This window comes from Nyctereutes procyonoides, unplaced genomic scaffold (assembly GCF_905146905.1).
Source record: "Nyctereutes procyonoides isolate TBG_1078 unplaced genomic scaffold, NYPRO_anot_genome, whole genome shotgun sequence".
Taxonomy (NCBI): domain Eukaryota; kingdom Metazoa; phylum Chordata; class Mammalia; order Carnivora; family Canidae; genus Nyctereutes; species Nyctereutes procyonoides.
The window spans coordinates 3375754-3399908 of NW_026575151.1; the positions used below are offsets into that span (position 1 = coordinate 3375754).

Sequence of the window (24155 nt, forward strand, 5' to 3'; positions counted from 1 at the left end):
TAGGGAGGTTTGGTGGGGAAGGAATTCCTACTAGTCACTTGTAAGTACCTGGCCAGGAAAGGGACTGTTAGTTGGGACAGAGAGGAGGTTTATTTTGGGTATGGTGAGCATAGTTTCCAAAGCTCTTGAAATCAAAACTTTTGACTTGATAATGGCATACAGGTCTGTTTCCAGCTTTGGATCAGCTTCGGATCAGCTTCAGTTTAGTTTTATTCTATTTCATATACTTCAGAGGTTTTTGAACTTCTCCTCCTGCTTTTATTGGTAAAGAACGTAACCCATCATTCTAATGAAGTCTTCCATGAAAAGCGGATTATGCAAACATATAACAGTGGAGCTGTCCCTGTTGACACTGAATAGGGTGCCTTATATCTCAAAACCAAATCCATATCACAAGGGCATATCATATGTCAACTAAAGTACTAATTATTAATTGGGCTTATGTTCAGCTTTTAAAATATCCAGCTACTCTGATGTTGGTAACACCAAAGTTCTTGTGCTTGTGATAAATTTGAACCGAGTGCACTACCTTCAGATCTTTTATTCCCTCATCCTGCATTCCATCATTCATTTCCAATTGTATTTACCAACCTTTTTGTTTCCTAAATGCAGATGAAATTCTCATTTAAGTGCTAAAATCAAATTCATTCTGTGTTTTTGCTTTGATTTTAGGCTAGTGTGAGGAACACCAACGGCAGGACCATCTCAGATCTTCGTTATGGCAACTCATGCAAGAAGCTGTTGAATTAGAATCATTTCCTATAGATGAGAAACCATACAAGCAGTGGTGAGTTGCGAATTTAAAAAATGTTCCTTTGCAGAAAGCATGTGATCTCCATAACCGCTTTGAATATTGCATGTGATTTAGTGTATGGATCTGAAGAAATGCTGTTCAAAATAATTTCAACTAAAGAAGTGAAAATCCACAGGACAGAGGGTTTGATTGATGGTGCTATACAGAGGAGCATAAAGTCTTGAGGTGCATGGGTACATCGTAAAACACCATGATGCTACCACCCTGCACGATACCAGTCTGCATAAGATAGCTGAAATGAACAATTTCATATGGCTGAGTAACAGTTGGGTAACAGTGGCTTTTATTGTTTACAACATAATTCCGTATTTTACTAATTCATCCCTGCTGGTAGAAGAATTGATTCTGAGCTAAATTATAATGCTCAGTACCTTTCAGGAATACTCTCACACACACACACACACACACACACACACACACACACACATTCCTATGTGAATACATAGGAGTATATAAAGAATGCATAATATATATATATATATATATATATTAACATAAAATTTAGATCCTTGGAAACAAGAGGAGAGAAATCACATCACAGTTTTATAAAACTCAATTCATAGACATTTACCCTACCCTCCTTTTGCCTAATATAACGATATTAAAAGTGGATCCAGTTTCTCTGCTAGATGGAATAATTTTTAAAACTTATTATTTTACAAAAATATCAGCACACACAGGCAGAATATTTTTTAAAATCAAATGCTTGATGCTTTCTAGTCACCAAAGTTAATAATCAGTAGACTCCAGCAGAGATGAACCAGTTATAATCTGTCAAACAACTTCTTTGAGAAATAGTGCAGGACAGTGGTGCTTGTAACACTCCAGTAGAAGCTGTTTGGAGTTAGTGATCAATATCTCTCTTTCGTTTGCTTAGTGGCTCGTATAACTCTGGGTAGATAGGCTGTCTTTTGAATTAATGCATAAGTTATAACTGCAGAAGACTGATGAAATTAACCCTATACTTATTTCATATCATGATTTTCATTATAGTCTGCTTACAGTTATATTGAGAAAGTAGATATAATAGTCATTACTATGCTGTGCTTAATCAACATGTATTAAATGCATGTTTGTTACAAAAGACAATAGTATGTTGACAATAATCAACCATGGTGCATCTGAAGTAAGGGAAGTTTATATGGCTGAACTTAATATTTTGTATTGTGTGCCACTCCCAGTGTTGTAGAGAACATATATTGCCCCATCTTAAACATATTCATGAAGCAAACGTTTAATAGAATCTGTGATGTAGATACTATCCTTAACTCTTGGGATAGATGAAGATAGTACCTGTCTTAAAGGGACTTTTAATCCAAAGAGTGTGGTGCTTACAATAAAATGTGCCATTAATTAGGGGAGATATACTCAAAAAATGTGGTACGTCCAGGGCTGTTAAATGCGAAGATGTAGGGTGCTAAAGGAAGTGCAGCAGAGAAGGAACTAATACACATAGGATGGAGATTTGTCAAGAAGACTTCTCAAAGGGAGTGATGTTAACTGAATGCTAAGGATAATAAAAAATAATCAGTAGAAGGGGAGCAGTGGGAATATTTTTCAAGGGTCCAGACGCTCGACAGAGTATGATTTTTTTAAATGAGCACTATGTCATTTACTGCACTAGGGCATAAATGGAGGTCGAAGGAATGAAGCTGCAGAAGGGTACAGGAGATGTATCATGAAGGATCTCTTAAACGAAGCTAACAAATTTGGATTTTATTCCAAAATAAAGGACTTTTGAAAGGTTCTAAGTAGTAGAATGACATGGGGGGGTTTATTTTTTAATTTGAAATATAGCAAAGACATAGAAAAGTGTATAAGACAAATACAGCTTTAAGAGTAATTACAAAGCAAAATTAATTTATCCATCATTCATTTTAAGGAATAAACTCCCAGTAGAAACCGATGTACTTCTTTAGGATCACATGTGTTTTTTTTCCCCACGAGAGGTGACCACTAACCACTATCCTGCCTTTTGTCACAGTTGTTTCTTGTTCCCTTGCTTTTCTTTCTAGGTTTTACATCTTACAATCACAATATTATGTTCTTAACTGATTTTGCTAAACATTGTAAGATTTTTCTATATCAATGCATATAGTTTATTCATGTAATTTTATAGCATTCCATGAATATAACCAAATTTCTCCTCTGTTTTACTGTTGTGAACATTTGGATGATTTCTGTATTACTTATACTTGTATGTGCAAATAACATGAATTATTTATATATAAATATGTTTACATAAATATATTTATTAAATATAGTAAATATTTTTATTATAATTATACATATATTTATAATAAAGTTGTTAAGTATATATACACAGTTGCTTGCAAGTTCTAGTATACAGATATGAGCACTTCTTTAGGATAGATATCAAGGAAAGGTGCTATTGAATTTAAGGGTGTGTGCACATCCCATTTTTCTAAATAATGCCAGAATATTGTCCCCAAGCAGTTATATCAGTTTATACTCCCATCAGCAATATAAGAGAAGTTCTATATCTCACCAACATTTGACTTATAAGTTCTTAAATTTTGCCCATTAGTTGAGTATATAATTATATGATGGAAGTATTAATTGGCTTTTTGCTGATTACTAATGAAGAAGAACATCTTTTCATTTTTTTATTGGCCATTTGATTTTCCTCTTTTGTGAAGTATCTGCTCAAGGGTTTATGAGATTTGTCTTTCAAAATAATAACTAGCATTTATTGAGTTCTTCCTGTGTAATAGCATTGTGCTAAGCACTTTGCAGGCATTTTATCTTCAAATCATCCGTATGATTTACAGATAAGGAAACTCAGATTTAGAGAGGTTAAATAACTTGGTAATAGTCACACAGCTAAGCAACAGTGGACTTGGCATTCAAGCTCGGGGCTTTCTGACTCTAGACTTCTTCAATTTTTTGGATAGTGTTTGGAAGAAGATTAGATTGGAGGCAGAGAAAACACCTAAGATGCTATTGCCAGGAATCCAGTTAAAAAAATCATAGGGACATAAATGAAAGAATCACCAATAAAACATAACGACAAAGCACCTGGACTCAGTAATGACTGTCGTGAGTGAAAAAGATTTTTAAATAGTCTCAAGTTTTAATACCTGGTGGCTAGGTAAAGTCAATATCGGTCATACAGTGCATATTTGTATTCCAGGTGGTGTGGTAGGTTTTAAAAATTATGATTCTGTGATTCAATAAGAAATGAGTTTAGTTTAGGGGACCATAAAATTTTGGATGAAGAGACTATAGTGTTTATTTGGGTCCACTCTTCACTGTTTTAAAATGTGGAACTTGGTGTGAAAAGAGGTGAAACTGCGTTATTCAAAGAGTCACATGTTACTAAGCCTCAAATTAAGAATACATAGCAGGCTTGCAAAGAAGACAAAAAAAACTTGCCTGATTTTTAAATTATTAAGTGAAAATATAATCAACTAACTTTATCTGCCAAACATTTTTTTAAGTCAGTTGTCTCATTATCATTGTTAGCAGGTTTATTTAATGTAGCCCAGAATATTATCTTCTTGCTCACGATTCTACCAATGAAATCACCAGATCTGATTTGCGATTGTTACCATGTAACTGCCCTACTTCCTTTAATATACTCCATTGGCTATGCAATAAATTTCCTTCTCCTTAGCATATACCATATTCCCATCCACCCCCATTTTAGGAACTGACTATCTTTCAAATTGCCGGGGGATGCCAATGTGCTTCATTCTCATAACACACACTCAAGTGTTTCTTACCTCTGTGATTTCCTTCATACTGTCTATTCTGCATATATTCACCCCACCCAACCTTCACTTAGTCATTAGCCATCTTTTAAGACCTTTGCAGATCAACAGCATGGGCATCATCTGAGGCTTGATAGAAAAGCAGTATCCCAAGTTCCACCCAGATCTGTTAACTCTGAATCTTTCAAACAAGATTCTGAGGTGATTTAAATTTTGAGAGATACTGCTGAGACTCACTCTAGACTTCATCAGATGTTATCTCCTTCCAGAAACCTTTCCTGACTCCTCCCATTGGGGATTCCTTTCTAGTGTTCTCCCAGTAGCCTAGGCATATCTATCTCATTGCATTACCATGGTATTTTATTAACTGTTTATCTGTCTCTGCAACTTAGCTTCTGAGTAATTTGACCCAGATCTAATTATCCTTGAGTTTTCCATGCTAACACAGTGCCTAATACAAGGCAGTGATGCACAAATGTTTGTTGAATGATTGCTTGATGAAAGAAAGAAAAAAGAGTAGGAGATAGATACACAGAAAGATAGAAACAGAGGCAGGAAAGAGAAAATTACAAGAAGAAAAGACACAAAACCCAAGGGACTACATAGAGAAATAACTAGACTACAAAAACTTTACACCTCTGGATACAATCTGGAAAGCAGCCTGACAGAGAGTCTACAGTCTTATTTAAGTTTTGAGGGATAAATGTGAATATTATTGGCCAACTCCTTCAGAAGCAAGGATTACCTTAATTTCTCATATAGTAACAGTTTAGTTTTATTGTCATTGTTTTTAAGTAAATTTTGCCAAAATTTATTTTATTTTCCTAAACAGTGTGTTCTATCTAACTAGTCGGAGACCGTTCAGAATATTGTGTGGAAGTAGACAGAGGATGAAGGTTGATTTTGAAGGTGTGCAGGAGACAGAAATAAGAGACTAGGGAGAAGAGAGTAGGCATTATACATAAAAAACCTTTCTTTCTTCTTCTTCTTTTTTTTTATAAAAGACCTTTCTGATAATTAAAATTATTTGTAAGTCTGTGTTTTTCAGCACAGACAATTTTCAGCACAGTAAATTTTCCAGCACTGCAAGTATTTAACCACCTTCATGGTTGACCAAATATTAACAACATTTTAGAGGTGCTACTACTTGGTATGGGAGATTAAACTCAATGACCTCTATGGTCTATGGTTCTTATGAATTATGAGTCTACAGTTGTTAAGAGTAATACAGGAAGAATGAGGGTTATAATAAAGATTCCAATAGTGGATAACATTTATTGAGTGATTACTTGTGCCATTCACTGTTCAAAGCACTTTGAGTGCACTAATTCATTGAATCTTCATAGAAATCCTACTGAGCATTTCTATTTTACAAATGATGGAGTTGAAGGTGGGAGGTTTAGTAACTTACCCTAGGTCATTCAATTAGTGTTGGTAGAGTCCAGGGAGTCTAACTTGGGAACACTTCCTTTTTTTTTTTAATCACTGTGTTGAATCCTTCTCAGTACTAACAGTGAAAGTTGGACTGAATGGAGCCTTAAAATTTTGATGTGATTTCAATTCCAAGAAATTGTAAAAACAGGAATTCCAAGAAATGTTAATAACATAATCAAACAGAGATAGAAATGAGCATAACGAGTTTGTAGAACCAAATACTTTACAAATGAGATGAATAAGAGGATATTCAGAAATTTGTAAGTAATTTGATGTCATGTCAGGAAAATAATAATGCTGTCTTTACAAGTTGGCATTTTACTGCAGCTTATTTGAAGAGTGAGTTAACATAAAAATTTTACCATATCTCAGATTCTTCATAGAGAATTCTGGGTATGCCAATAACCACTATTAGAGGAACTCCTATTAAAATAAAAGTATGAGATCTTAATGAAAATTTGTCTAACATAAAAAACTTTTTCAGAGTAGGGCTGGTTGGAAAATTTAGTCCATAGTTAAGTGGATTCAAGACATGTAGTTTATAGTGCAGATACCAGAAATATATATGCTGGATATTTAAAAGTTTTCTTTCTAGTTTTACTTTTGGAAGTTCTAGGTGATTTGTTTTTTCCTTAAATCCCACTTTTTTTTAATCCCTTAAGGCTTACTTTTAAGCTTCTTTAAATTTGAGAGTGAATATCCTTGACAATATTGTCTTTAGAAAGTCATTTATAAATCTTAAGAATCTGTGTTGAAATTTAGTTTAATAAGATTTAAAGACATTGTACTCCCTCCACACCCTTAAAAAAGTTAGGCAAAATCTATGTGAAATAGTGGGTAGGAAACAAATTAAAATATTTTTCATCTTTTATGAATTTCAGCCAGGTATATCATGTCATATGTTTGTTGACTTCTTGCCAACCAGGGTTTAGGTCAGCAATGTGGAATGTCACAGGCAATCAAATCACGTATGTTGAATTTCGTTTTTAGTCTTGATCCTGCGTACAAATGTCTGGCTCTGTATTATTATTTAAGGAGCCAAAACATCTTTTGGTTCTCTGCTTCTGAACCTGATATAATATGTGAAATTCTTACTTTTTTGGTTGAAGAGTATTCTTATTAAAATAGAAATGTTATGGGGGCATCTGGTGGCTCAGCTGGTTAAGTGTCTGCCTTCTGCTTGGGTCATGATCCCAAGGTCCTGAGATGGAGCCTGTGTCTCATTCAGGCTCACTGCTCATCAGGGAACTTGCTTCTTCCTCTCCCTCTGCAGCATTCCCTGCTTGTGCACTCTCACTCTCACTCTTGTTCTCTCTCAAATCAATAAATAAAATCTTTTTTTAATAATAAATAAAATCTTAAAAAAAAAGTAGAAATGTTATGAGATAAATTGGTTGATTAACTAACCTGGTAAGCTAACTTGAGTTAAGATGTGAATTGGTGATAATGGATATTGGATCATAGATAACATCCACACTTGGATTAGTGTCTTAACACATTAAATAAGAGACTAAAGAAAGGGAACATATGGGAAAGATTTTTGTATGGGGAGGGAATCAAGATTGGTATCAAAGACAGTACTTTGTTGGGGTTTAGCAGATTATTTAAAAATTCTCATTGCAGTTTCTGGAAAAGGAAGAGAGACCTTGATATGAGATTCTCATCCTTGCTCGCTAATTAATTAATATTCCCTGGGGCAAATCTTAACCTAGCTGAGCTTCTTCAACTGTGTATGAAGGAGTTGTGATGGATGATGTTTAAATATCTCTTTAACTGTGAAAACTATGTACATTAAATTGTACAGATAGAATTAAAGCGTGGGATAATACCCAAAAGGCCAGGCCCAAGTGGACTACCTTGGTGAGGGTAACCTTGGCCAGTGAAGAGACTTCATGAGAATGGAAAACAGCTTCATGGACAGCTAGAAGGGAAGAATAGGCCAGGTGGAGGCTTAGAAGGGTCTTGAAGACAGACATGTCATGCCCAATTTTGCTTTAATCCACCCCCTTTAGTTATCTTTAGTTTCACATTGTCATTCTAAATCAGAAAATAAGGTATTTGAATTATAGGAAGTCACTTCTAATTACCGGAATATATTATCCATAAGGGAGATAAGGTATGCATAGGCAACCAAATTGATTGCATTTACTTTCCAGATTTGTATCTTTCTTTATCTTAAAATTATCTGCTGCAAATGAAGGGCTAGTATGTACAAATTTTTGCTCATTGATTTACTAATGAGAGGAATATTTTAAAATTTGCCTTTAAAAATTATATTCTCTAAGCTATATTGGGATTTACCAATGTATTAGGTGAAATATTGGCATCTTGATTACCTCAGATATCATATCAATACAACAGATTTACCTGAGAGTTAACATATTTTCAATGGGCAGATTACTGTGGTAGAACCTTTGAAGAATGAATATGACACAATTCTTCCCTCACTCTTTCTCTTCCCTCCCTCCCTTCCTTCCTTTCTTCCTTCAAATATTTACTGGCTGCCCCTGTGCTAGCTGAAGCAGCAACAAAGATAAATTCTATTTAGTCTCTGCCCTCAAGCAGCTGACTATCAAATCTGGGGCCTTTGGATGGGAAGAGAAAGGGGAAACACTTGTAAATAAGTGAATCCACACATAGGATAGTTGCTTTAATAAATAATGAGTTCAGGGAACAGTGAAATTACAAAGGCAACTACTCAACTGGGGTTCTGCAGAAAGACATGCGTCTCAGTGCTCGAAAGCAGTAGGGCTCAGACTTTGTGGTCTCATGATCCTTTTGCACTCTTGAAAATTATTAGCCATAAGCTTTTGTTTATGTGGGTTATATTCATTGGTATTTACAGTATTAGAAATTAAGATAAATTTTAAGATATTTATGTAATTCCTTTATGAATTAGCAACAGCAAACCCATTACTTGTTAACATAAAATATCCTTTTGTGGGAGGCCTGGGTGGCTCAGCCGTTGAGCATTTATGCCACGCTGGGCATGGTCCAGCGGTCTATGGAGTCCCGCTTCCCCCTGCGTCTCCCCTGCCCATGTCTCTGCCTCTCTGTGTCTCATGAATAAGTAAATAAAATCTTAATAAAAACTTTTTATGAAAATTACTTTTTATAAAACAGAGATAGTATAGTTACAAAGTGGCATTGTTTTACATTTTTGCAAATCTGTTTTATGATTCATTTAAAAGGAGGGGGCTGAATTCTCTTATGCATTTATGACTTCGAACTATTGTCATAAAACACATCGTGTAGCCTCTGGAAGACTTTACTATACATTTGAGAGTAAATGAGAGTGAAGACAGCAAACCATATCTTTATATCATTTGGAATTAGTTTTGACCTCCAGAATCCCCTTGAAAGGGTCTTGGAGATCTTCAGGGAGTCTCATGTACTCTACTTTGAGAACCACTTCTAAAAAGTATCTATCGTATAATAATGAATTAAACTCTCTTTTACGCATCTAGAATGGTACATATTACCTTTAGGAAAACAAAAAATAGTGTGCTTGGTTATTCAGAGGAAGAACTCCAGATGAAATAGACTGTAACCTCCATGAAGACTGTAACCTCTGTTTTACACATTACTTGTCACAGGATCTGACACATAGTTGATTTTGTGGGAATTTCAATGATAGAACATTTTAATAAGACAGATGTACTTTCACAAGTCACTATAGACCTGGGAAGAATATGATGAGTGCTACAAATAAAGGTTAAATGTGTATTGTAGAGTTGGAAGGAGAGGCCATTTTTAACTGAGGTATTAGAAGGGATTCATGGAGGAGAAGGCATTGGAGTGGAGTTGTGAAGACAATTTTGGTAGTCAGTGTTAGGGTTGGAAAGGTTACTTCTAGAAGAGGAAATAGAATGAGCAAGGAGCAGAGTGCGTTTGAGGTTCAGAAGTTTAGGCTTGAATGTTTTAGGGATGGAGGACACGGTAGTCAGAGATATGGTGGAGAAAATAGATTTGGGCCAGACTGAGGGAGGTTGTGAGTGAACTATGAAGGAATTTTGGGTCTGTTTCTATAGATAGTGAAGAGCTGTTGCTGTTTTCTGAGCAGGCTTATGAAAATGATTCTGGCAGCAATGTTGAGAATGGCTTGGAAAGGAGAGAGGATGGAGGCAGGATGAGCAGTTAGAGGGAGGAAAGGAATGATAATCCGGTTTGAAGAAGAGACCGTAAGAACCAGAACCAGAACCAGTAGAAAAGGATCCAATAGATAGGAAGTTCTCCAGGTTTTAGGTAATGTGGAGTAAGAAGTTGTAAAAGAGATAGTACATCAGTCAGTAAGGAAGGGAAATACTGGGTCCTTTATGATTTCATTATAAGCCCAGCCACAGTATGAATAAACAATTTTACACAGGTCTTTGTGCTTTGGTTTTTCCAGATGTAAATGTAGAAATAGATTGCTTGCCTATTTGTGTCACAAGAGTCCATGTAAGGATAAATGAGCTTTTTTGACAGAAAGGTGCTCTATTAATCTAAGCCATCAATAATAAGAATGAGAATGTTTGCCAGGTGTTTTTGCTCCAGTGTTGAAGGCTGCTGTGTAAATAAGAAATAATGCCTGGAACTATTGTCACTGTTAATAATAGTAAAGTCATTACCACAAAATGCCTACACAGCAAACTTGTTCTCTGTCAAATACAAAGTGAGAAGATGAAGCCAGGCATGGAAATCCATTCTGTTTTATTTATTATGAGTTTTGCTTATTGTAAACTATTTTCCTGGTTAGTAGAGAAGTCGTTTTAACAGTATTTGGATTTCATTGTATCTTATTATTTTCATCACTCTATTCTGGTCAGGTTTTCCATCACTATCAGAGGCCTCATTATCCTGACTTTTCTCTCTGAAAATGGAAGTGGGACAGCATTCTCTCTGAAAATGGAAGTGGGAAGTGTCAGTACTTGCATCTGTGTTCTCGTTAACTGTGACTCCTTCAATTAATTTAACACATAGCTGTATGATACAGTGGTCAAGCATGTAAAATAAACTCCAGAGTTAGACTGCCTGGGTTTAAATCCAAATTCTGTTACTTCCTCGGAGATCCTGGTTTAGTCACATAATCTTTTAAGCTTCAGTTTCCTTATCTGTAAAATGGTACTAGTAATAGTACTGATCTCAAAAGGCCATTGTGAGGGTAATGAATGAAAAGCGCAGAGTCTTCCTTAAGTGCTCAGTAACTGCAAAGTTTTGTTTTGGTTTTGGTCAAATTTATTACAATTATCATCAACATATCTTCTTTCCTTTCTTTTCATTTTTTAAATAGATTTTATTTATTTATTCGTGAGAGACAGAGAGAGAGGCAGAGACACAGGCAGAGGAAGAAGCAGGCTCTCTGTGGGGAGCCTGATGTGGGACTTGATCCTGGGACTCCCGGATCACATCTTGAGCTAAAGAGAGATGCTTAACCGCTGAGCCACCCAGGTGTCCCAACATATCTTCTTTCCTAATCAGGATCATTTTCTATACCTTTTTAATCCATTGTTTGTCTACCAATAGTTAATTTGTAACTGCACAATTAGTCATCCTCCTTTTCTTTACCGAGAATAACATTTTGAAGAATTCCCCAAATTTTAAATTTTACTCATTTTCCATCTATCTATTATCTATCTATCTATCTGTCATCTATCTATCATCTATCATTCATTCATTCATCTATCTCCTTCCCTCCCTACTGGTATTTCTTGTACCTAGCAATTCAAGTATTTAATTCTGCTTAATATAAGGGATCCAATAACTTGTTCTAACCATCAGACAGGTATTTCCCATGACACACTGCTATCCTCCCACACAATCTTCCTGTAAAGAGGATTTGCTTGCCATTTTCCTTTTTTACTCTAGTATTTTACTCAGTCTGTTCTCAAGATCTGTAATAGTCTGTTTCTGTCCTTGCTATTGATCATACTTCTAAAGGCATCTTCCCATATTAGCTCAGATCTATTGAAATCTACGTGAAACACATATCAGGCCCTGAATGTATAGTACAACCAGACCTATGCTCTGCTCATCAAACCAAGGCTCATTTTTTAATTTATGTAAGTAGTTTAAGAGTTATTGGCCTACTGTGGTCCTGCTCAGCAGTCAGTCCGTTGTTATCTATTACTATTGCCAAATAATGTCTATAAATTCCTGTGAGTTTTGGTCATATGTATCATTGGCAGATTTTTTGTTATAGTTGCACAGACTGAATATTCATCTACCATTTCTCTCTATGTTGTCTTTCACTTTTATGGGATAGGAACCAAACAAAGGCAATGATCTTGCTTCCTATGAAGAGTTGATTCATATTTGTTAATAGTGAATTTATTCAAATTGTAGAGGGTGGAATGAAAATGACTATTGAAAATAGCTGCTAACAGAGAAGAAAAATGACTGAGTAGTAAGGCAAATCAGAATATATTAGCATTTAATCAGCTCCTTCTTTTACTATTCCAGTATTGAATATCTATCTTAATCAGAAACTGTTTAGAAATTGTAGAAATTGTTTACATGAATATACCAGGAGGGAGTTTCCCTTTTGAAAATTGTAATACTAAATTTGATATTAGGTCACTGAGATTTCAATTTAGCACCTTGGCTTTACCTATCTTTCAGAATGAGATACACTTACTTTAGCCATCTGTTAGTTGTATGATCTTGGCCATGTTACCTAATGTCTGGTCTCTGTTTTCTCATCTGTAAAATGGGACCAACAAAATCATCTATCTTATAAGGTAGTTCTGAGAGGTTAAATTAACTTTCACAAGAGATATTAGATGTAAGAGACATAAAGTTATTAGAACAATGCCTGGCACAAAGCAAAATTTCAATAATTAGCAAGTATTATCCACCTGAAATAGAATGGTGGTTAAAAGCTTGATTCTGTAATCAGATTGCTGGATTTGAGTTCTAACTCCATCACTTATTGCTTGGGTAATTATGGACTCATTTTATAGTGCCTCTGAGCCTCTATTTCATTTTTAATTTGGACAGTGATGATATCTATTTTCAGGGTTTATGTGAGGAATAAATGGAACTCACTTAGTAGAGTTTTCATTGGCTATTAACTATTATTTTTTTAATCCTTATGACACATGCATTGCCTAGCAATTATAATTGTAAATACTTACAGAGAACTTAGTCTGAGCTAGGCAATATTCTAATACATTACATATATTATCTCATTTATTCTTTGTAATGCTCACAGTGAAATAGGTACTATTGTTATTATACTCATTTTACAGATGATCAAATTGAGGCATAGAGAAGTTAAGCAACATATTCAAGCTCTTATAGTTAGTAAATGGCAGAGCAGAATCTATTCACTTATGCATTATACTTTATTGCCTCTTTGCTTATGAAAATGAAAGAAAGTTGAATATAATGTCTGGAGAATAAAATTAGGCTGTCAGGCTAATGATTGAGGTTCTCACTGTGTACTATCCTCTTTCAAACCTGAAATCTATTCATATAGTGACGTAAACCCAGTTAACATGAAGATTAGTAGTAGCAATAAAGAAGAAAAGAAGGGGTGCCTGGGTGGCTCAGTGGTTGAGGGTCCGCCTTCAGTTCAGGGCGTGATCCTGGATCAAGTCCCACATCAGGCTCCCTGCATGGAGCCTGCTTCTCCCTCTGCCTGTGTCTCTGCCTCTCTCTCTCTCTCTCTCTGTGTGTCTCATGAATAAATAAATAAAATATTATTAAAAAAAAGAAGAAAAGAAGGTGAGATGGTATTTTTGGAGGGTAACCTGAAATCTCTGTGGTTGTGTATGGAAAATCTCTAATCCTTCCTGCCTAAGGTAAGATCCTACTGTCTTGGGGATGCAGTGGGAGCAGGGTTTACACGAAGTCTTGTGATCTTAGTTTCATCTTCTTCCCTTCCTGGATGCTTGCATGACACTGTCTGAGGCCCAAAGGAATTGCACACATTTGCTACTTATTTCGTTTTAGTTTTTTAAATCTTATTTTGTTGGTATTTATACTCTTTATGTTCCTGGTGATAGTTGAGATGACTTTGTCCTGTCCGCAGCCCTGCTGTTATACCTTGCATGATAGAATAATCACTGACTGCAGGGTGTGGCTCTGAAGGGCTTCCTCTTTCAAACCATATAGATCCAGATCCACATTTCCAATCTGACATTGGGCAATTAGTTAATGCTTTCAGGACTTAGTTTCTTTATTAAAAAATGGGCATGTAGTATGTACCCCATAATTTTTGAGAGAATTGAATATAAATTGAATATAATTGTAATACAGTATTTGGCTGGAGCAGAGAATTAAATTTTGTTATTGTTTTATAACACTAAAAACTGAAAAAGATAAATTTGTTTTAGATCATTACCAGTTTTATAACTGAAATAACAAAAGAAACTTGGTTGTTATTGTGGCAAATACTAGGGATACTTTTCAATAAAATAAAATTAATTTCATTTTTATCCTTATTAGCATGTGACCCTTACTAGGATTTGGAAGAGCAAGCTATGGAAAAAGGCAGAGGGTTGGAGAGTGCAAGAAAAAAAATGAGTCTATAAAATAGTACTGTGCTCTTTTATATAAGCGAGATAATGTACATGGACATGCTTTTCATATTCTCAATTTCCCTTCAAATATAACATTGAAAAAATAATTCCCATAAGCATTCCGAGAAGAAGAAAAGTATGGAATTAGTCAAGGAAAGCAAGGAGAAGAGGAGGTGTTGCATCATTTGTTAAAGAAAGTATGGATTGGATTGAAGAAAATTGCAATCTGAGCAATTGGACTATTGGAAAGAGGCAAATAGGTATGGGAAACACACATATGATAAGGGTAAAATGACCAGCCTGATGTGTTGGAATATTTGGACAAATCAGTGGGGGCTTGAATGCCAGGTAGAGGATTCTAGGTAATATCCAGTTGGCCTCAGCCTATCCCCAGCATCAGAATTTGGATCCCAGAAACTGATTCACAGGGTGATACAGAGAATTGAAGAGCAGGATTTTCTTTCGTTATGTGTGGAGTAGCAGTGGTGGATTAATTGGCAGCTCTTGATGTAGGCACTGATATAATGGCTATCTGCAGTAGTCCTTCTCTCTTCCTGGGTTACAGACTTGGTCTAGATTATCCACTCATGTTGGGTGCAAATGTCTACCACCTTAAGGACTCAGAATTCTCATCACTTCTTTCGATTTCTCCATTCTTTCTCTGGTGTGACATAGTTTCTTCTTTATAACTCTGAAACACAAAAGGGCTTATTACATACTTTCCTCTGGATGTCTGCTCATGTAAGTGTGGATGGAGACCTTGGGTAGTTTCTGAGGAGTCTCCATCTGAAATGATTCAGATATGATTTGCCTTTATGAGATGATCAAAGCAACTATGAAGCTCTACAATTAGTGCAGAAACTGTTTTTGACTTTGATCTATAAAACTTCTAGCTACATTAAACTTACCATGTGGGAGTCAAGATAATCTGGATGTACTACCAGTTACCACATTGATTTCAAGGATAGGTTTGATTTCATTTATCCATTCAATAAGTATTTATTGAACACTAGTATGTGCCAGGTCCTTTTGTAGCCGTGGGGATACTGTAATGAATACAATAGATAAAAAATCGTCCTTGACTTCAAGAGCCTGTTCTGGTGAAAGAAACAGACAATAAATTACATGAATAAATAAAATATGTTGTCTATTAGATGGTGGAAATGGTCAGAAGAATATTAAACAGGAAGGTGGGTTAGAGAGCATGGTGTTGGATTATGATTTTAGCTATGGTAACTAGGGAAGGCCTCCCTGGAAAGTCATGGAACAAAGACCTTATTTGATATGTCCTCATACTCTTGTGTTCCTCCCTCTTTGTAACTCATGTTTGTCCCTTCCAAAGCTGTATACTTAATTAGAGTAAAAGCACTTCCTGGATAAGTGCTCAAAGTCTTATCTTCCTTGATAAGACCCTTTATGTAAAGGTCAGTAGCCCTCATTGTGGGTAGAACCTCCAAACAAGTCTCAAGAATCACTTACTGGAGAAAATAGGGTTGTCAGGTTTAAATTAAATCATTTAATTCTGCTTAAGACAAGTTCTCAAACAGTTAAGATGAACTTCTAGAGTTAGTCTCAATGATTTAGCTTTTCCGAAATATGTATACCATTAATTTAAAAGAAAACAGTTTAAAACTTTTTATGTTATCTCTCTCTTCCATAAAATTGACTCCTCCTTTACTTAGAAATTATCTGATATTAATTTATAGAAGTAATGTCATGTTCAAGTTGTTTTCTAAAGGTTATTTTATGGCATTTCCATGTTCTTTCATTTATTATTTGATCTTAAACTGATTTCAAATTTCAAATTCTAGTTTGATTTCTCTCAACTAGTTTCCAATTCAGGGTGGCATCTTTGCCACCTGCCACTCAATAATTTAACATATCCATTGCACAGAGAGAGAGTGAGCAAGAAATAGAAGGAGAGGGCAAGAAAAAGAACAAGGAGACAAAAAGCAAAAAACTTAAAAAAAAACCCAACATTTTAATTTTTATTTAATGTACTTATTTACTTTAAAAATACAACATTTAAATTTATTTTATGTATTGATTTTTTTAAAAGATGTTTTTGTTTTTAGGTAATCTCTACATGCAACATGGGGGTCAAAATTATAACCCCAAGATCAAGAGCATGTTCTACTGACTAAGCCATCCAGGCACTCCAAAATCAACTTATTTTTAGCTTATCATTTCTATCTGTAGCACATTATTTTGTTGCCCTTTATTACTTTACACTCTAAGGCAAGATTATTATGGATTTTTAATTTTTGAAAATCATTTTTCAGGTGGTTTTTATATACCGATGTCTTATACATTTTGGTGTAAATGGCATTTACTTTTAGTTTCTAAAGGCTTTGTGGCCTTTTAATTTGAATAGAGTTCAACACAGCGCAGTGTAACACGTGCAACAAATTATATTTGTCGATCAAATGAAAACCTTGTATCACGGGTTATACTAGGCATTTTATGAATTAGCTTTCACTTCATCAAAGGTATGGAAATAACATTGGAGGTATAGGGTTGAGGTATGGAAATGGGTGTTGGTAGTCAAGGCACTCAGAATTTAATGGGTAATGCAGGTAAGATATTAGACTTTCTCTTTTCCTCTTCACTCCTACTTCTTCCTGCTGACATTGATGAAACTCTTCTTTTTCTATGGATTTATATATATATATATATATATATACACACACACACACACATATAAACATATATGTATATATGCACATATATATGTAATATATATATATATAAAGTGCCTATTATTCTAAACATTGAGCTCAGAAAAGGTCTTATCTGCATGGGATTATAGTCTGGTAAGAGAAACACATTTTCCTTCAAAGCTTGTATCATAGTTTGTAATTATACAATTTATTTGTATATTGACTTTAAATATTTCAGTAAAATATGAGAACTATTATTATCAGCTGGGCTATACTATTTTTTTCAGCATATGACAAGGCTACTGAATGTAGTTTAGATGTCAGGGAAAACCTCCTTGAGTAAAGATAGTTGGGTAGGAATTAGCCAGATGAAGGAGGTGGAGTGGGAGAAAGTTCCAGACTGAGGAAACAGCATTTGTGAGGGTTTAGAAGTGACAGAGATTTGAAAGTTGCATGAGTGAGAGAAGGATAGTAAATGATACTTAAGAAGTATGCAGAGGCCAGTTACATTATGAAGAGCTTTATCCTCCATGTTCATTATGATGTGGAAGAGTTTTTTAAAAAAGGATGAAGACTTGATCATATTTGAGTTTAGGAGAATACTCTTTTTGCTGTGTAGAAAATGTTTAGAAAAGGCTACTACTGATGGTGAAGAGACAAGGAGGGGCTTAGGGGCCCAAAAGAGACACAGATGTGGCCTGGACTAGCTCTGCAGAGTTAGAAGAGGAGGGGATGTGTTAGAGGGATATTTAGGCAGTAAGAAGAATCTGTAGCATTTGGAAGATGAGAGGAGTGAGAGAGTCAGACATGATTCCTGATGCTGGCTTGTGTGGGTGGTGGCTGCAGTTTTGGAGGAAGGGAACACTGGAGGAGAAACAGGCTTGGAAGGAAGATGGATTCAACTGTGGTCATGTGGAACTTGAGATACCCAGGAGGCAGTTGCATGTGTGTGTTTAAAATTTAAGAGATAGGCGTGGGCTGGGGATTATGTTTAGATTTCATCAACAAGCAGGACACTGTAGCTTGGGAGAAGAGAGCTAGGGAAAGGACTTGATGAATACTGACAGAGAAGTAGGAGGACAGTAGTAATAAAAATGATTAAAGCTAAAATGTTAATGACACTGTGTGCCCAGCCTTGTTTTATGTACTCTTACACATATTAAATCAATTTAATCAATCACCTCTTCTCAAGAGGTGCTACTGTTATCCCTGATTTTACAGCTGGAAAATATATGAGTCCCAGAGAGGTTAGGTAGTTTACAGATCATCACACAGCAAGTATATGGTAGAGCTGACTTAAATCTAGGCAGTCTGGCTTCAGAGTTTGTGGACTTTTTCTCTACACTCTTCTGAAAACTGTGGGCATGTGCTGTCTAGAAATTCTGGGAAGGAAGGGAGTCACTAGCAGTGTTGCTGCCTAGAGGCCAAATTCAGAACCAAAAGTTGTTTATTAGGTTTAATGACGTTTACCCTTAAAGAGAATTTGTTTGGTGTTGCAGTAGCCTAAGAAGGCCAGTCTCAGTAGGTTGAGAGCCTATGGGTAGATTGAGGAAAGGAAGACAGCAACTGTAGATGATACTGTCCAGCAGTTTGACTGGGAAGATGAGGAGAGTAGAGTTGGGAAATTCTAGATGACAGACTTGGGTAGGAAAAAAGTCATGGACGCAACTTGATATGAAGGTAGAACGGAGGGGGGTTCTTCATGAGTGCAATACATTTGTGAAACATTGTTTTTTTTTCTTTTTTCTTTTTTTGAGAAGGCAGATATGGCCTAAAATACACATAAAACAATCCTTGTTGATAAACCATAGAATTTTTTTCTTTCTTAAAATCTACAGCTATAGAGTGATTAGTTGACTACCAATAACCGTCAGCCAGCGGCATTAAATTGGATGCAAAACCTATGGCCAAAAACATACTGATCTGTGACTTCTCTTTTGAGAATCTTGGGAACAAATACATTAGAGATTTTAACTGGACACAAATAGAGTGTTCTCACCCAGGACAAATGACAACCATCTTTTAGTACATTTCACTCCATTTGCTCATTTCTTTCCATTTATTACTCTAAAATTGCAGATGGCAAAGATTGCCTTGGGGAAGTTTCCTTAAAAATTACTTTTCCTTGTAACTTCATATCAGGTTTAATTTTGACCCCAGGCTTTGGTCTAGAAGGTCAGCAGGACCACCATCCGTTGCTATTACCTCCAGATTATTAAGAAGCTCTTCTGAAATATTTTGTGGAAAGTTACAGGCTGAACTGGACTATTTCTCTGTGGGAATTTAGGGCACAGGATAATGTCATAGATGCCACACTGGAACTATGCTATGTCAAACCACAAGCAGTACCTTCACACAGAGGTACACTAGGATATGTTCTCTAAAATTCTATGTAATTTGATGGGTGGCATTCTTTCCCTTTTCCATTACAGAGAGCTGAGATTACTGAGAATACCTTTTTTAACTGAATCTGGAAAGTGTGTTGGTTCCATAAGTTTTTTCCTTCCCTATCTTAAATCTGCATGAGACTGATGACCTTGTGACTTGTCTTTAGGATAATTAGAAAAAAAATCTCCCTGATGAGGATAAATGATTTATAAAATGATGCATCTAAATATAAAGTTGCATTCACTATAAAGTTTTACTTAGAATAAAACTTATTTAAAGTTTTATTAAATTTATTTAAACATAAAATGCATTTAAATGTAAACTTTTATTATTTTAGTACCTTAATTTTCTTGTACCTTTAGTTTGTGTCTTTTGAAACATCCATAGTGGATTCACATATTTTTTTGGAGGAAAAAAACCCCAATGTGTGTCCTAAGTAGAGCTTTGCTATTTGGGCTAAACATTAATTTTTAGGAAAACAATGTAAGGTTATCAGTTAGTCACTTAAGAGTTCTACTTCCACATTAACAAAGGAAAAGGGAAAAGGAAGCAAGATTAATAACAGAAAGACACAGTTAATGATTAAGTGAATTTTAGTTACAACCCAGCAAAAGCATAGGCTAAACAAGTTAAAGAATAATTTTTTTTTCTAAACAGGCCTTGTAGATAATTATACTTGCTGAATCATTTATCATGTTATACATTTCTTCACATTAATTATAAAACATATATCATGGGTTCGTTTCATGATTTTGTTGCTCTTAATAAAAAAATACTTGAGCCTTCCCCGGTTAAAAGAATTCAGTGACTATTTGCTTGAGGAAACTCTCAGTACCTATTCTTTGTTGAATGAAAAACAGGGCAATGAAGCCAATTGATAACACTTTTCTTTTCAGTTCAGTGACCAATCATGAGAGTGAATGAACATCTATGCTCTCATGCTGCACCTCTTAGCGGCCTTTCCTGAGGATGATAAACAGAAGTGTGATTTCTACCCCCGACCCCCAAGTCTGACTTATTCTTAGACTATACTCCTGAACTTACAGGATACTATAAGGGTAAAGAGGGGACTCTGCAATCATATTTGAACTTGAACATGGCTATACATTATGTTCAAGACATTGCCTATTCAAAGGAAATCACCAAGTCTGCTCTATATTCTCTGTCTTGCCTGTGTGCCACTAGATGAGGGAATAAATATCCCTTCCCTGTTTTGGCTGCTGCCTGCTGTGCATAAAATTCTCTGCTTCTTTGAAAAAGCCTGTTTTCTGGCTCCAGGCTGTAGTGAGAGCTCAAGAAAGCCTATAGAATAGAATGTCTTTGCTTTTAAGAACTTTCCTGGTGGTTTAAGTCAACCTAGAGAGAGGGACGTATAGTTCTTACTGTCCTCATACTTCCCTTTCTGGATTCCCCATAAAGAGTAGTTATCTCAGGTGTTTAAAACATATATACCATACTCTATCATCTCTGAGTTTATAGATTTATTATAGGTCCTTTGCAAAATGGATATGCTGCTTGTCATTTTTCATTTTTAGCAAAATTTTTTCAGACTATTATTCATTCAACAAATATTTATTGAGCATCCATTACATGCTAGGCATTGTATATTAATTCTAGGATGAACATGGATGCAGTATGGTTTTTATATATGATCTTTTTATATCCAGAAGGAACACCATCAAGTATATTTAATATATTTAATTAGCTTAAGATTTTGACAATAATTTCAAAATACTAGCCCATCACTATGACCATATCAAATTAACATGTAGAAATGAAAGCAAACTCCTTAGCCATGATCCCTGTAGCTTTTTTTAGTTGGCACTACAACTTCCCCTAGGTGTGGAAGAGGAGAAAGGGAAAAGTAATGACAAAGATGAAATTTATCTTGAAAGCCTGCTGCTTGCATTTGTTTTTTGTTTCACTTGTGGGTAGTTTGTCAATCCTATTAAGTCAAGGAATTCATAAAGCTAGGAGGTTCCCGAGCTTCTTATTAACTTCTACTTGAACACAGAGAAACTGAAAATAAGTGGTATAGTATTATTATTTTAATTACAATAGAAAAACTAATTATTCTGAACAACCAACAATATACCTCTATGTGAATTCTCATACAGGCTGATGCTCATTTTTGTATGCGTATATTCTTGTGAGTTCTCTCTGGTGGCTTACCATAACTGAACTTTCCACAACTAGTGTTGCCAAGATCTTATTAAAGATTAAATGCCTCCGCTTCAGTCCTTACTCAAGTCAGATTTAATTGTTTTACTTCTTTGCTTATGATATTTATAACTCTGGGTATAACAGCAATTGAAAATAACAGAAGACATTCCTAAAATATGATGGGCTTTCCCAAAAGGGTGCTTGCCTGTCTTGTCTGCCTGCCTGTCTTCCTTCCTTCCTTTCTTCCTTCCTTCCTTCTTTTGTTTTTTCCTTCTTTCCTTCCTGTTCATTTTGGGAAGATAGAAATGAAGTGACTTGTGGAGACCAGAGAGTGAGGTTATTTAACAAAACTAGGAGAAGAAAAGGAAATTTGTGACTCTGAATTTTTCTCTGCATAGGGATATGGCAGATGGCATAGTGGAGAACCAGCTGATAGGAATAGGCAGGGAGGAAGAGAAATCACAGTATTGTAAGCCCAGGTTAGAATACCTTATTGCTGCTAGTTTAGACTAAGCAGGGGACCTTGTCCTTGCTCATGGTAACAGGCTGTGAATAGTAAAAGGCATCTTCCTCTTTGTAATCAGTGATGGTTTCTTATTTAAATAAAATTGTAATATAACAATGCAATTTAGTATCTAGGTTAAATGTGCCTTAAAAGCTCGATAATTGAGGGCACCTGGGTGGCTTGGTCAATGAAATAAGTATCTGACTCTTGGTTTCAGCTCATGTCCAGGGTGGATAACTCTCAGGGTGGTGAGATTAAGCTCTGTGTTGGGCTCCGTACTGAGTGCAGTCTTCTTAGTCTTCTCTCTCTCCCCTTCCTTCTTCCTCACCCTCACTCATATGAGGTCTCTTTCTCTCTCTAAAATAAATAAAATGTATAAAAGCTCTGTTATAGTCATAATATGAAAAAGGGTGGTATTAAGATATCAGTGAATTAAAAACTTAAAAGCATTTGTTCAGCTAATTAGATAACGTTTAAATATGTTTATGTTTGTGGAGCATGTTTTATCACAAATAGAGCTTATTTATAACGTTTTATAAATGAGTAACTATCAAGATTTTAGAAAAAATATTATTTAAAATGTACAGTATTATGCTACTTAATTACGCATATGTAAGATATTGAGATTATGTTGTTTTTCAAAGAACTATATTTAATGCAAGAGTGAAACTGGTGAATATTTAAACATTTGCAATAAGTAATTCAGAGAAAGGTGTCAGATACTACAAGATAGAATTTCATTAGATTTTACTGGTTAAAGCACCATGTTGGCTCTGATTGAAGAAAATAATTGTAGCTTTTAAACCTCAGGGCAAGGAAATCTGGGCTAAAAAGAAAAAAAAATCAAGGTATTCCATATTTGGTAAACTTACTTGGAATATTAAAGGTTCCCAAGATTTGTAAAATTTAATGAAGATTTTGAGTTTAAATCAGATCGACCATATCCTATATGAAATTTTAAAAATCCTTGCATATTACATGCACTCCTGTCACACAGTTATAAAAAGGTTCTTAAAGTAGATTTAAGAATGCTAAAAGTAGTGTAACACGGAAGAAAGTGGCTAAATACATTCATAGTATAGATTTAAAGTCAAGCAAGCATGTATATTTCCAGGGCTACTCGGCATATTTTTACAACTGTTAGCGTGGACAGTTTATTCTATTTTTTTGTTAGCCATTTTGTCTCCATACTGAATGTGGTTGACTTTTAGTTCTGTTATTTGTTATTGCTTAATTTGCTTCCCAATAGTAAAAACAGCTATAGACATGTACTTGGTAGATTTTCAGCTATTTCATCTTAAAAAAATGTAGTATAAATTGACCGCAGATGACTCTACGGATGTATTACTCTAAAGGGAATTTGGTCTTTAAAACACTCTTCTTTTTCAATATTCAGGGAGAGTTGCAAGAGAAAGGGAAAAGCTATGGCAAACCATCTTACTATTAAATCTCTTCTAGAGTACTCTTGCCCTTGGCTCAGACCCTCACACCTTTCAGGGGTTCCTCTCAGTTAAACCACTGCACTTATCTCCTTCGTGGTCTCTGCCTCAGCTTGCTCCCCACTCGAATCCGTGAGACACTGATGTCAGGGTGAATTTTCTAAAATATATTGGACACATCTCCTCCCTGCTTACATGCATCCAGTGGGTTCTCTGTTAGAGTCCAAATTTCTTACCATGGTAGCCAAGTCACATTATAGTCCTGGCTGCCTTATTTCCTGCCCCTATAAATCTGAGATTGGTTATTCCCTGAACGAGGCATATCCTTTCAGGCATTTCCTTCTTACTGGAATATTCTGTGCTTCCTAGTTCCAGTCTCTGGATAAATGACATTCATTTTGCAATGTCACTGACTCCCTGAAGGCTTTTCTGGACATTTTCATACTCAGCAAAAGTAATGCTCCATTTATTTTTATTTTTTAATTAATTATTCTTTTTTCTTTTTTTTTTTTTG

At 35.4% G+C, this 24155-nt stretch overlaps 1 protein-coding gene across 4 annotated transcripts in view; it reads left to right on the forward strand.

Moving 5' to 3' along the window:
• MAPK10 (mitogen-activated protein kinase 10) overlaps positions 1 to 24155 on the forward strand; it is a 334813-nt gene that overhangs the window by 41007 nt on the left and 269651 nt on the right. For all 4 annotated transcript variants that reach the window (XM_055313051.1, XM_055313052.1, XM_055313053.1 and 1 more), the window contains exon 2: positions 673 to 787. The gene's annotated coding sequence lies outside the window, so the exon portion shown is untranslated. The remainder of the gene's footprint in view (positions 1 to 672; positions 788 to 24155) is intronic.